This window comes from Hippopotamus amphibius, chromosome 2, assembly GCF_030028045.1.
Source record: "Hippopotamus amphibius kiboko isolate mHipAmp2 chromosome 2, mHipAmp2.hap2, whole genome shotgun sequence".
Lineage (NCBI taxonomy): Eukaryota > Metazoa > Chordata > Mammalia > Artiodactyla > Hippopotamidae > Hippopotamus > Hippopotamus amphibius.
This window is the reverse complement of record NC_080187.1, coordinates 8,991,741-9,001,472: the sequence shown is the minus strand read 5'-3', so window position 1 is coordinate 9,001,472 and position 9,732 is coordinate 8,991,741. Positions and strand designations below refer to the sequence as shown.

The 9,732-nt window shown below is 48.8% G+C and overlaps 1 protein-coding gene across 2 annotated transcripts in view; it reads left to right on the top strand.

Moving 5' to 3' along the window:
- Positions 1-2,329: 2,329 nt before the first annotated feature.
- The window catches only part of RALGPS1 (Ral GEF with PH domain and SH3 binding motif 1), a 266,004-nt gene continuing 258,601 nt past the window's right edge, over positions 2,330-9,732 (top strand). For both annotated transcript variants that reach the window (XM_057721461.1, XM_057721459.1), the window contains exon 1: positions 2,330-2,548. The gene's annotated coding sequence lies outside the window, so the exon portion shown is untranslated. The remainder of the gene's footprint in view (positions 2,549-9,732) is intronic.

The window sequence follows — 9,732 nt, the reverse complement described above, 5'->3', positions numbered from 1 at the left end:
TAGTACTTCATTGCTTTTTATATTCCATTCTATGGATATACCACATTTTATTTATCTATTCATCAGTTGATGGACACTGGGTTATTTCCACTTTTTGGATATTATGAACATTTGTGTGCCAGTTTTTTATATGGACATATGTTTTCATTTCTCTTGGGTATATACCTAGGAATTGTTGGGTTATATGGTAACTCTATATTTAACTTTTACGGTACTGTTTTCCAAAGTGGCAGCATCATTTTTACATTCCCATTAGTAGTGTTTGAGAGTTCCAATTTCTCCACCCCCTCACCAACCCTTGTGGTATCTCACTGTGGTTTTGATTTGCATTTCCCTGATGGTTAATGATATTGAGTATTTTTCCATGTGCTTATTGGCATTTGTAGAGCTTCTTTGGATAACTATCTACTCAGATCCTTTTCTCATTTTAAAATGGGGTTTACAAACTTTTTAATAAATTACAAAAGAATCTACGTTTATTGAAGAAAACTTAGAAGCTATGCATGAGCATATTAAAAATAAGAGATGCCAGGACTTCCCTAGTGGTGCAGTGGTTAAGAATCTGCCTGCCAATGCAGGGGACACGGGTTTGATCCCTGTTCTGGGAAGATTCTACATGCCATGGAGCAACTAGGCCTGTGGGCCACAACTACTGAGCTTGTGCTCTAGAGCCTGAAAGCCACAACTATTGAGCCTGTGAGCCACAACTACTGAAGCCCATGCACTCAGAGCCTGTGCTCCGCAACAAGAGAAGCCACTGCACTGAGAAGCCCGCACACCACAGGAAAGAGTAGACCCCACTCGCTGCAACTAGAGAAAGCCTGCATGCAGCAATGAAGACCCAATGCAGCCGATAAATAAATAAATAAATCTGTTAAAAAAAATAAGAGAAGCCATTTAGCAAGCATATATTCCACGCACTGTGCTGAATTTCCATGCTTGCCCTAAGTTACACAGGTAGAAATAACAATAGCTAATGTTTATTGAGCTCCTGTTAGGTACTAGGCCTTCTTCCATGTGTCACCTCATTTAATCCTCCCAGCAGCCTTTCTGAAGAGGGTGCTATTTTCAGCATATTTATTTTTCAACAAAGAAACTGAGGCACAGAGATGTTAAGTAACTTGCTCACTTACACACAGTTTGCAGAAGCAGAGTTTGGACTCAGGCAGTCAAAAGTCCCCAGCTTTTGCATTCAACCTCCACCCTGTGCATTTCTGAATCCAGAGGCTCTGGGCAGAATGAACCATTGCATTACATTGTCTCCTGTTCTCTTTAAGTAAAATAGCAAAGTATCCTCTTTGATGGTTATTCTTTTCTTAATGCAACATGGCAGAAATTTCCCTCAGAGTTCCCTGAAGACTCTATTTCTTTTCTTTTTGTTTATTTCTCTTCTTTTTGTTTCTCTCTTTTTCTTCTACAAGCTTCGGGAAGACAGTAACCAAATTTTCCATACGCTGATGTTACTGCAAAATGAATTTGAAAGTTGTCAAAATGACGTTCTACTTGTCTCTGTGTCCAAGAATCATTCAGAGTAACACAGGACATAGGGCCTCCTTTCTGTGGAAGGCAGAACAGAGATTTTCTGTGGTCCTGACTTATAGGACTTCACAGAACTGGCTTCGACTGTCTTTGTAACTTCTTATCTCTGCGACTTTCATCAAACGACTTAACCTTTCTGCTCACCTCATCGTGCGTGGCACAGAGTAAAGGATCTGGGAGCAGAGAGACAAGAGAGAACCTAATTTCCCAGCTTTGCACTTGCGTGGTCTTGGGCACACAAATGCCCAAGGTCACTTCACCTCGAGGTCTAGGCCCCTTCACCTCGAGGGGCCTAATTTTGCCCAGCTGTAAAATAAATGGGTTGGACTCGAGGCTCTCGAAGCTTTCTTCTGGCTCTGACGTTCTACATTCTGTGCCTACCTCCGAGCTGTAAAGTATGGGCATTAAGGTGATGTTTCTCACAAAAGCATTTTTTGCTGAAAACAGATAAATTCTAGGTAGAGATTTCAAGGGTAAATTGTATGAGGCCTGGAAAGATGTATGCGGAATAAGATGCGCTGCTATTTCTAGGAAGGGGATTGGTGTGGCGGGGCGCTGAGATGAGTGTGCGGGCAGCGGAGCATCCTCGCAGGCTGAGACGGCGTCTGAGGGCCGTAGCGGAGGCCGAGGCCAGGGAGGACCTGGGCTGCAGCGGCTGCGCACTGGCGCGCCCAGCCGGTCGATTTGCGTGTCTCCGCCTCTGCGACGAGCTGGTTGGGGGGACTGGTCTGGCGCCGCGCGCCGATTGGCTGAGTGGCCCGCCGCTCAGATCCAGGAGCGGACGGTTCCTACTGCGGCTGGCCACCGGCTCCGCTCCCTCGTCGGCCCGCGCTCCAGCTGCGCCCGGCCCGGCCCCGGCCCGGCTTGGCCCGTCCCCGGCCTCCGAGCGAAGGCGCCGCTGCCGCCTGGGCCGCTCCCAGGGCCATGAGGAGGCGGCGGCAGCCACTGCGGCCCGCGTCAAGGTGACCGGCCGGGACTGCGGCGGCGGCGGCGGCGGCGAGAGCGGGCGGTGAGAGGTGCGGCTGGCGGGGCGGGGCGGGGCGGGGCGCCGAGGGCCGGGCCGGAGGGAGCTGCAGGTGCGGGGGGCGGGACCCCGAGGGCCCGCCGGGCCGGGGAGGGGCCTCGGGGCAGGGGGCGGGGCCGGGGGGTTGTGCGGGCGCGGGCCCCGGGCCGGGGGCTTTAGGTGCGTGGTGGGAACTGGGGTCTTGATGTGGAGGACGGCGGGCGCGGCGGGGGAGGTGGGGAAAGGCCGCAGGTGCGGGGGGCGGGGCTGGGGGAGGCAGTTGGGAGGGGCCGAGAGGGCTGCAGGTGCGGGGGGCGGGGCCAGGTGGGACCACAGGTTTGCCAGGGGGAGGGGGCAGAGAGGTGAGGCCACGGCGGCCTGAGAGACCTGGCCTGAGGAAACCACGCCTGAGGAAACCACAGGTGCAAGGGGTGGGGCCTCGAGTGGTTGCAGGTCCGGAAGCGGGGCCGCAGGTGAGAAGCGGGCAGCGGGCGAGTGGTCGCGGGAGAAGGGAATGCCGCCCTCCCCGCTGTCCAGGGAGTCTGAGTGGAAGCAGGAGCTTTGGGCTATCTGAGGATTCTGGAGGCCTCGAGGGTTGCGGCTGGGCCAGAAGGGCCGGCTAGGCCTGCCTGTGCCTCTCCTGAGTCGGACTTGGGTCTCAGCCGCCCTGGTTACTAGGCCGGCGGATTCCTCTATGCCACCCCGTGCCCTTTTAAGTGGGGCGCCCCGTTTTTCAATCTCGGGGGCTTTTTCTGTTGCCTACATTTGGGGGGAGGGTGGTTGGCTTTCTTTCGCTCAGCTGTTGAGAAATGTTGTGTGCTTGAAGAGTAGTTAGTGTGAAGCTTGAAGGGTTCAGGCTTGCTGGCTCCTGGTACCAGATGCCGCTGCAAACCTTAACAGTGGTCGTCTCAGAAAGACTGAAATGGCAGCCTGGTGAGGGGGCACAACAGGAGTGAAGGTTCAGAAGCTTTTGCCTCTGTGTTACCTGGGAAAGTCTTATACCTCTCCAAGCTTTGTTTCTTCCTTTGCAAAGTGAGCATCCTGGTACCTGCCTTGTGTGCCTCTCAGCAGCCTTGTGAAGAAGGGAGGGAACAGTGCTTCCTGAGCACATCGTTGGGTAAAGTTATGAGTCTGCTGCCTCTGTGCCAATGGGCAGGTTGTGTTTGGAGACTGAGGGTTGAAAGAGAAGGGGATTTCGAATTGGTAGACCATTTGCTTGTTCGAGGTTGGGATGAGGTTTGTGGTGGGATGGTAACAGCTGCTCCCTGTGAGGCCTCTCAAGGAGCTGTGGCAGGGAGCAATGGCAGATGGAAAGCACGGGAACATTTCATTGTTTGCTGACCTTTAGACCCCAACCCCAGTGAGGACTCTGAACTGGAGCGTGAGGTTTAGACTTGAGCCTTATGGAATTTCCCTTCCCCACCCAAGTGTTGGACACTGATTTTACCACATTCCAGAAGGAAGACACCCAAAAGAGGGGAATGCCAGAACTTTGTTAGGTTTCTATGTGGCAGAGAAAAGAAAGCGAGATGATGGGGCTCCCCCTATTTGGAAGAGTGTCCTGTACCCATGAGTGTGACCTTTCATCGCACAGTGCCTCTGCTCACTAGCAGTGTGACCAATCCCTCCTACCAGTGTTTCATGGACAGAAGAGAAGGCAGGAGGAGGCTTCTCCTGTACTGGCCTGCATTTCCCTTCACTTCAGACGCTATGGGACTTTGGGGGACCAATCGCCATGGTGCTGGCCTCTCTCACTACAACTTGGTGTGGCTGTGACCCGGTGGCATCATGGGGATGACATCTCAGGGATGGGTCCTTACTGGGGTCTGTGCTTGTGTGGCTCTAAAAGCAGCACGTGTGAATTATCCCATCCTGTCCCAGCAGAAACGATGTAAATGTCTCTCAGAGATCGCTGAGCTCTGGTAACCATCATGCTCTGTGGTTAAAAGGAAAGCCCAAACTTGGTGGCACACAAGAGCTAGAAAATGTGTTGGGTAATGAAGGGACTGGCTTTTTGATTGGTTTTGTTGGAGTGACAACATCCAGAGTTGAGAGAGAAACTTTGTTAATGGAAAATCTTACATCCAGGGCTCTCTGTGATATGGCTCCTGCCTACCTTTTGAAATTGATTTTCCTTTTCAGCATGGAGGGTAAGAGCTCTGGCTCGGAAGTCAGACAGATATGTATTCGAAACCTTATACACCAGTTTCTTAACTTTTCAGAGCTTTTGTCTCCTTATTTGTAAAACAAGGATAATCATGCCTACCTTGAGAGGTTGCTATGAAGAATAAATGTGGCAAGATATGTGAAAGCACCTGATACATTAAGCTGTCAGTGTTAGGGTGTGTTTCTGCCCCCCGCCCCGACTGCCCATCTGTCAACAGAACAAAACATCACGTCGCATGTAAGGAGAACAGGACTGGTAATTTTGAGGCCTTTGCTGCTGCTGCTTCCTTTTTTTTTTTTTGTAAATTTATTTATTGGCTGTGTTGGGTCTTCATTGCTGCATGTGGGCTTTCTCTAGTAGCGGCGAGCGGGGGCTACTCTTTGTTGTGGTGCATGGGCTCCTCACTGCCGTGGCTTCTCTTGTTGCGGAGCACAGGCTCTAGGTGCATGGGCTTTAATAGTTGCAGCACATGGGCTCAATAATTGTGGCACATGGGCTTAGTTGCTCTGCGGTATGTGGGATCTTCCTGGAGCGGGGATCAAACCTGTGTCCCCTGCATTGGCAGGCAGATTCTTAACCACTGCACCACCTCGGAAGCCCCCTTTGCTTCTTATGTAACCTTAATCAGAGCCCTTCTCCTGTCCAGGCCTCAGTTTTCTTTGCTGAGTGAAGATAATGTTAGAACATGTGAACATCAAGAGTGATCCTAGCTCTGGCCTTATGATTAGCATGTTTTCCCGAAAGGCAGGAGGAAGGAAGCTGATGACCTGTTGTTTAGTTCTTCTTTTAAAAATACCTGTGAGCACTTTGCCCGGCACATAGTAGATGCTCATTAAATACCTGTTGAAGGGACAGAAGAAGGTGCGGCAAATTATCCCTGCTGCTTATATGTGTGTCATATCTGTACTTTCAAAGTACATTTTATTTAGTGCGGGGAAAAAAATGTTGCAACAACTTTATAGTGAAATTAGTGAACCTCAACATGAAAGACAAAAGTTGTTTCACAGTTCTATTTCAGCACAAATTAAGTTCAGCCAATTTTTCGTAAACATAAAAGTTTTTTAATGGTTGCAGTCACATGTATGTGAGCATTTGGAGAAGGCCTGGCAATCAGGAGTTTCTTTAAATGGTGTTTTTATCTTATTTTTTTAAGAATTGAAAAAAAATCACACATGGATTTTTTTTTTTAAAAGGCAAATAGTTCAAGGGGGAACAGATTGTGAAGTAAGTGTCTTTCTTGCCTCAAGCTGCCAGTTCCCACTTTCTCCCTAGTGGCATCCACTATTACCGTTTTCTTGTTTGTTATATATTCTTTCCCTTACACAAGGAATAGCATCCTATACTCTTGCTCCTTTATTTATTTACTTGATCTATTTTGGAAATTGTTCCAACATTGGAAAATGTTCCAATTGGTACATACAATTCCTCCTTAATAGATGGTTTTAACTGATATCTTAAGTACAATTTTGTCTCCACTCTCCCCCACCCTCCACGATGTTTACTCAGTAATGGTTAGCAGTCATTGTTGAGAAGACTAACAAGAGACAGCCCTTGTTTTTCTCTAGGAAAGAAATGGCTTTGGTTCCAGCGAACAATAGACTAAAGGGCAATCCATGTATCTGGATGCAAGGCAGACACAGAAAGAAAGGAAAAGGGATTTGTTCACTAGTAATTGAAAACTGATTTTACATTCAGCCCATGATTCAGAGTCCAGCTCTGTCACTTACTGGCTGTATGACGGGGCAATTTACCTAATCTTCCTGCGCTTCAGTTTCCTTATCTGTCAAATGGATGATGATAATAGGATCTGCCTTGTGGGGTTTCTGTATAGAAGAAATGAGATCATGTATGTGAAGTACTTGCCATAATAGGTCATAGTAGATGCTCAAGAAGAGGTAGCTACTGTGTTATTAATAATCTAAACTAGACTCTTATTCTTTGTTACCAGATACTTACGGGACAGTTGAGGGTGAGCCATGGAGAATGCCCAAAGTCCTTGCCCTTGAGGTGCTCACATACTGTGCAGGGAGACAGACACACAAGTCACTGATGACAGAACAGGGTCTAGTGGTGGGAGGTGAGCAGTATGGGGATCAGGGAGGCAGGAATTGATGCCTTCTCCCTCGGTGGTTTGGGAATGGCTTCTCAGTTCAACGTTTCCCTCCTCTGTGAAACCTCCTCAGTTCTTCTACAAGCGACCACTCCTGTCTGTGCTCCCTTGGCTTTCCTTGTGTGCATACCTTGACTGGAGCGTGCACCTCACTGGAGCATGCGTCGTTCTGTGCCTGTGTCTCTGCCCTGCGCAGGGAGAGTCTCCACTTTCCCTGCTTCTGCATCTCCAGGGTAGGTTCTTGGTGGATATTGTGATGGACCTCTGCTCAGACAGGTCATACTACCAAATGTTGGCAAACATATCAGTGACACCAGGTCATCATGTCTCTGGTGAAACCCAGACTCTGGACTTTATTGCTTCATTCCCCGAGTATTTGAGTGCTGACTAAGACACACATGTGCCATATACTAGCTGTAGGCTTTGGGTCTGAATGGTGATGCTTGTCCTACAAAGTCTTAGGGGTGGGAGAGGGAAGAAGTATTTGCTCCAGATGTTCCAGGACAAGATGGGGAAACAGAAAGAAGGACAAGTCTGAAAATGAACTGCTGGTGCTCGCTGAAGCCCACCTCCCCCTTCCTCAGGAGTGTGGCTGCTGACCCTTCTCTTGAGGTGGGCTTGTGTAGGTGGTCTGTAGATTCTGATCAGGGATATGGAGAGTTGGTTGGGTTGGCTTCTGTGAGGGGCATCCTGGGGCATTTCTGGGGCCACTTCCTTCCTGTGGACATCCATCCATCAGCCTTGCTGCGCTCCTGCTTTGGGCCAAACCCTTTGCTGAGTGCTGGGCACATGGAGATGAAGCAGCTCCATCCTGCCCTCGGGGAGCTGACGGTTGGTGGAGGAGTCATGTGCAAGCAGAATGTGACCAGAAGGGGATTGGCGGTGACAGAGGCCCCCCGAGTGAAGTCGCCAAGCAGATTCAGACTCTGGAGCCAGACCTGGGTTCCAAATCTGGCTCTTCCATACGCAACCTCTGTGACCTTAGGCAAGTGTCTTCCCCACTCTTAGTCTCAGTTAACTGATTTGTAAAATGGGGATGGTAGGGTTACCTAACTGGGGGCTCTTATTGAAGATTCAGTGAAATAATGCTGTGGGCTACTTAGTGCGGTGCCTGACTGGAAGCTGATGCTTACAGAGCACTCAGTGTCCTTTTAATTATCATTGGCACTGGGGCAGCACCAGGAAGCACCTGTTTGGCTCTTTTCTCCAGGTTCTAGTGTAGTGGTGATGGTGCCAGTCGGTGGTGAAGGTGAAGGTGATGGCCAAGGTGTCTGAGAAACCAGCTATAAAGTCACAGAGTGCTCAAGGAGTCCTTGGAACTTTCCTTAGGGACCCACAAGTGTTTCCTCCACCTTTTTTTGCACAAGCTCTTCTCACAGGTGGTTCCAGCCCAGCACCATTGCGAGCACCTTCTCTTTGATCCCCTGCACTGATCAGTTCCACGGCTTTTCCCCAAAGGGGGCATGACTCAGGCTAATCTCACCTGCACTTACTGAGGAGAGCAGAGACCATGAAGACCCAGAGAGGCACATCCTTCCCTGGTTTTTCTGCAGAGCTTTCAAATGCATGTGTTCTCTGAAGGAGATTTACCTTGTGAGCGTCAGAGAGGTGGACAGGGCAGCACTTAGAGCGGACTCTGGAGTCAGGCTGATGTGGGTTTGTGTTCTGACCCTGCTCACAAGGCCTGTGACTTCGGGCAGGTGACCACTCCTCTGTTTCCTCATCAGGACAGGAAGTATGATGCTACTTACCTCTGTCTGGTTCTTACAGGACTTCAAGGAGATGAGGAGGAACAGGGCTTGCATGTTGTGAGTGCCCAGTCTGCGTGAACTAGAATAATGTGCTCTTAACCCATTGTTAGAGGGCTCCCAGGATGCTTGTTTTGGGGGGTATGTTAACTTATAGCCTATGGAAGCTATGTGAGTTATTGCACAAGGAATGTGTTAAAGCTCAGAGGTGCTTGGTGATGCAGGCTGGTGGGGGCACCCAGGGTGGCAGGCAGTACTCGGCTTGCACTGGGACTGTGCACGCGAGCCTTGACTCCCAAAAAAGCAGTAGGTGCTGATGAGGGGGAGGATGGAGTCACCCTGAGGGTGGGCTGTGTGTCAGACCTGTCCAAGAACTGAAGGCTGGTTTCCCAAGTTCTTTCTGCTTCACTGTTCTGTGATTCTGTGTAAATAATGGGACTTTAATATAAATGTATGCAGCATTTTACTTTCCCTCTTTAGGATTTAAGTATTTTTATTATCAGATTGTATTTTAAGGTTAAGACAGTCAGTTGAGTAATCAGAAGAAAATGAAAATGTTTGGCCTCAACAGTCAAAGATTTCTTTGAAAATCATCTTATTAGAGACAAAGGACAGAGTAATAAATGGAATTAAATATGTACTTATTGGATATAGTAATTCTTACCCACTCCTGTATAAGCATAATAAGCAGGTCAAGGGAAAGCTGTGCTTTTGATACATTTGCGAGTTATTAAATATTTATGGAAAATAGGTTAATATGTTCAGGAGAATTTGCTATGTCTCTTTTTGTGGTAATAAAGTCTGTTATGTGGAATCAGTGACTTTCACTATTTTAAGATATTTCTTATTTTTTGCCCACTCTGTAGCTGTGTTTTGTTTTGTTTTTTCTCTCTAGGCACCATATCTCCAGTGCTTTCAGTCCACTGGCATTTAGGAGGGCTCCCCCGGGCTCCCACAGCGCCCTGCTGTAGCGTGTGGTAGCCCTGTGTGATCAGCCTCGGCTTCCTGTGACTCCTCCACCAGACTTTGCAGACTCAAAGTCTGCATGTCTTCTTCCCACCATATTCAGGGCCTTGCCCAGGGCTAGTACCCAGCAGCCAGAACGATCTGAGTGTCTTGTTCCCTTTGCTTAAAACCCTTCAGTAGTTTCTATTTTCTCTTAGAA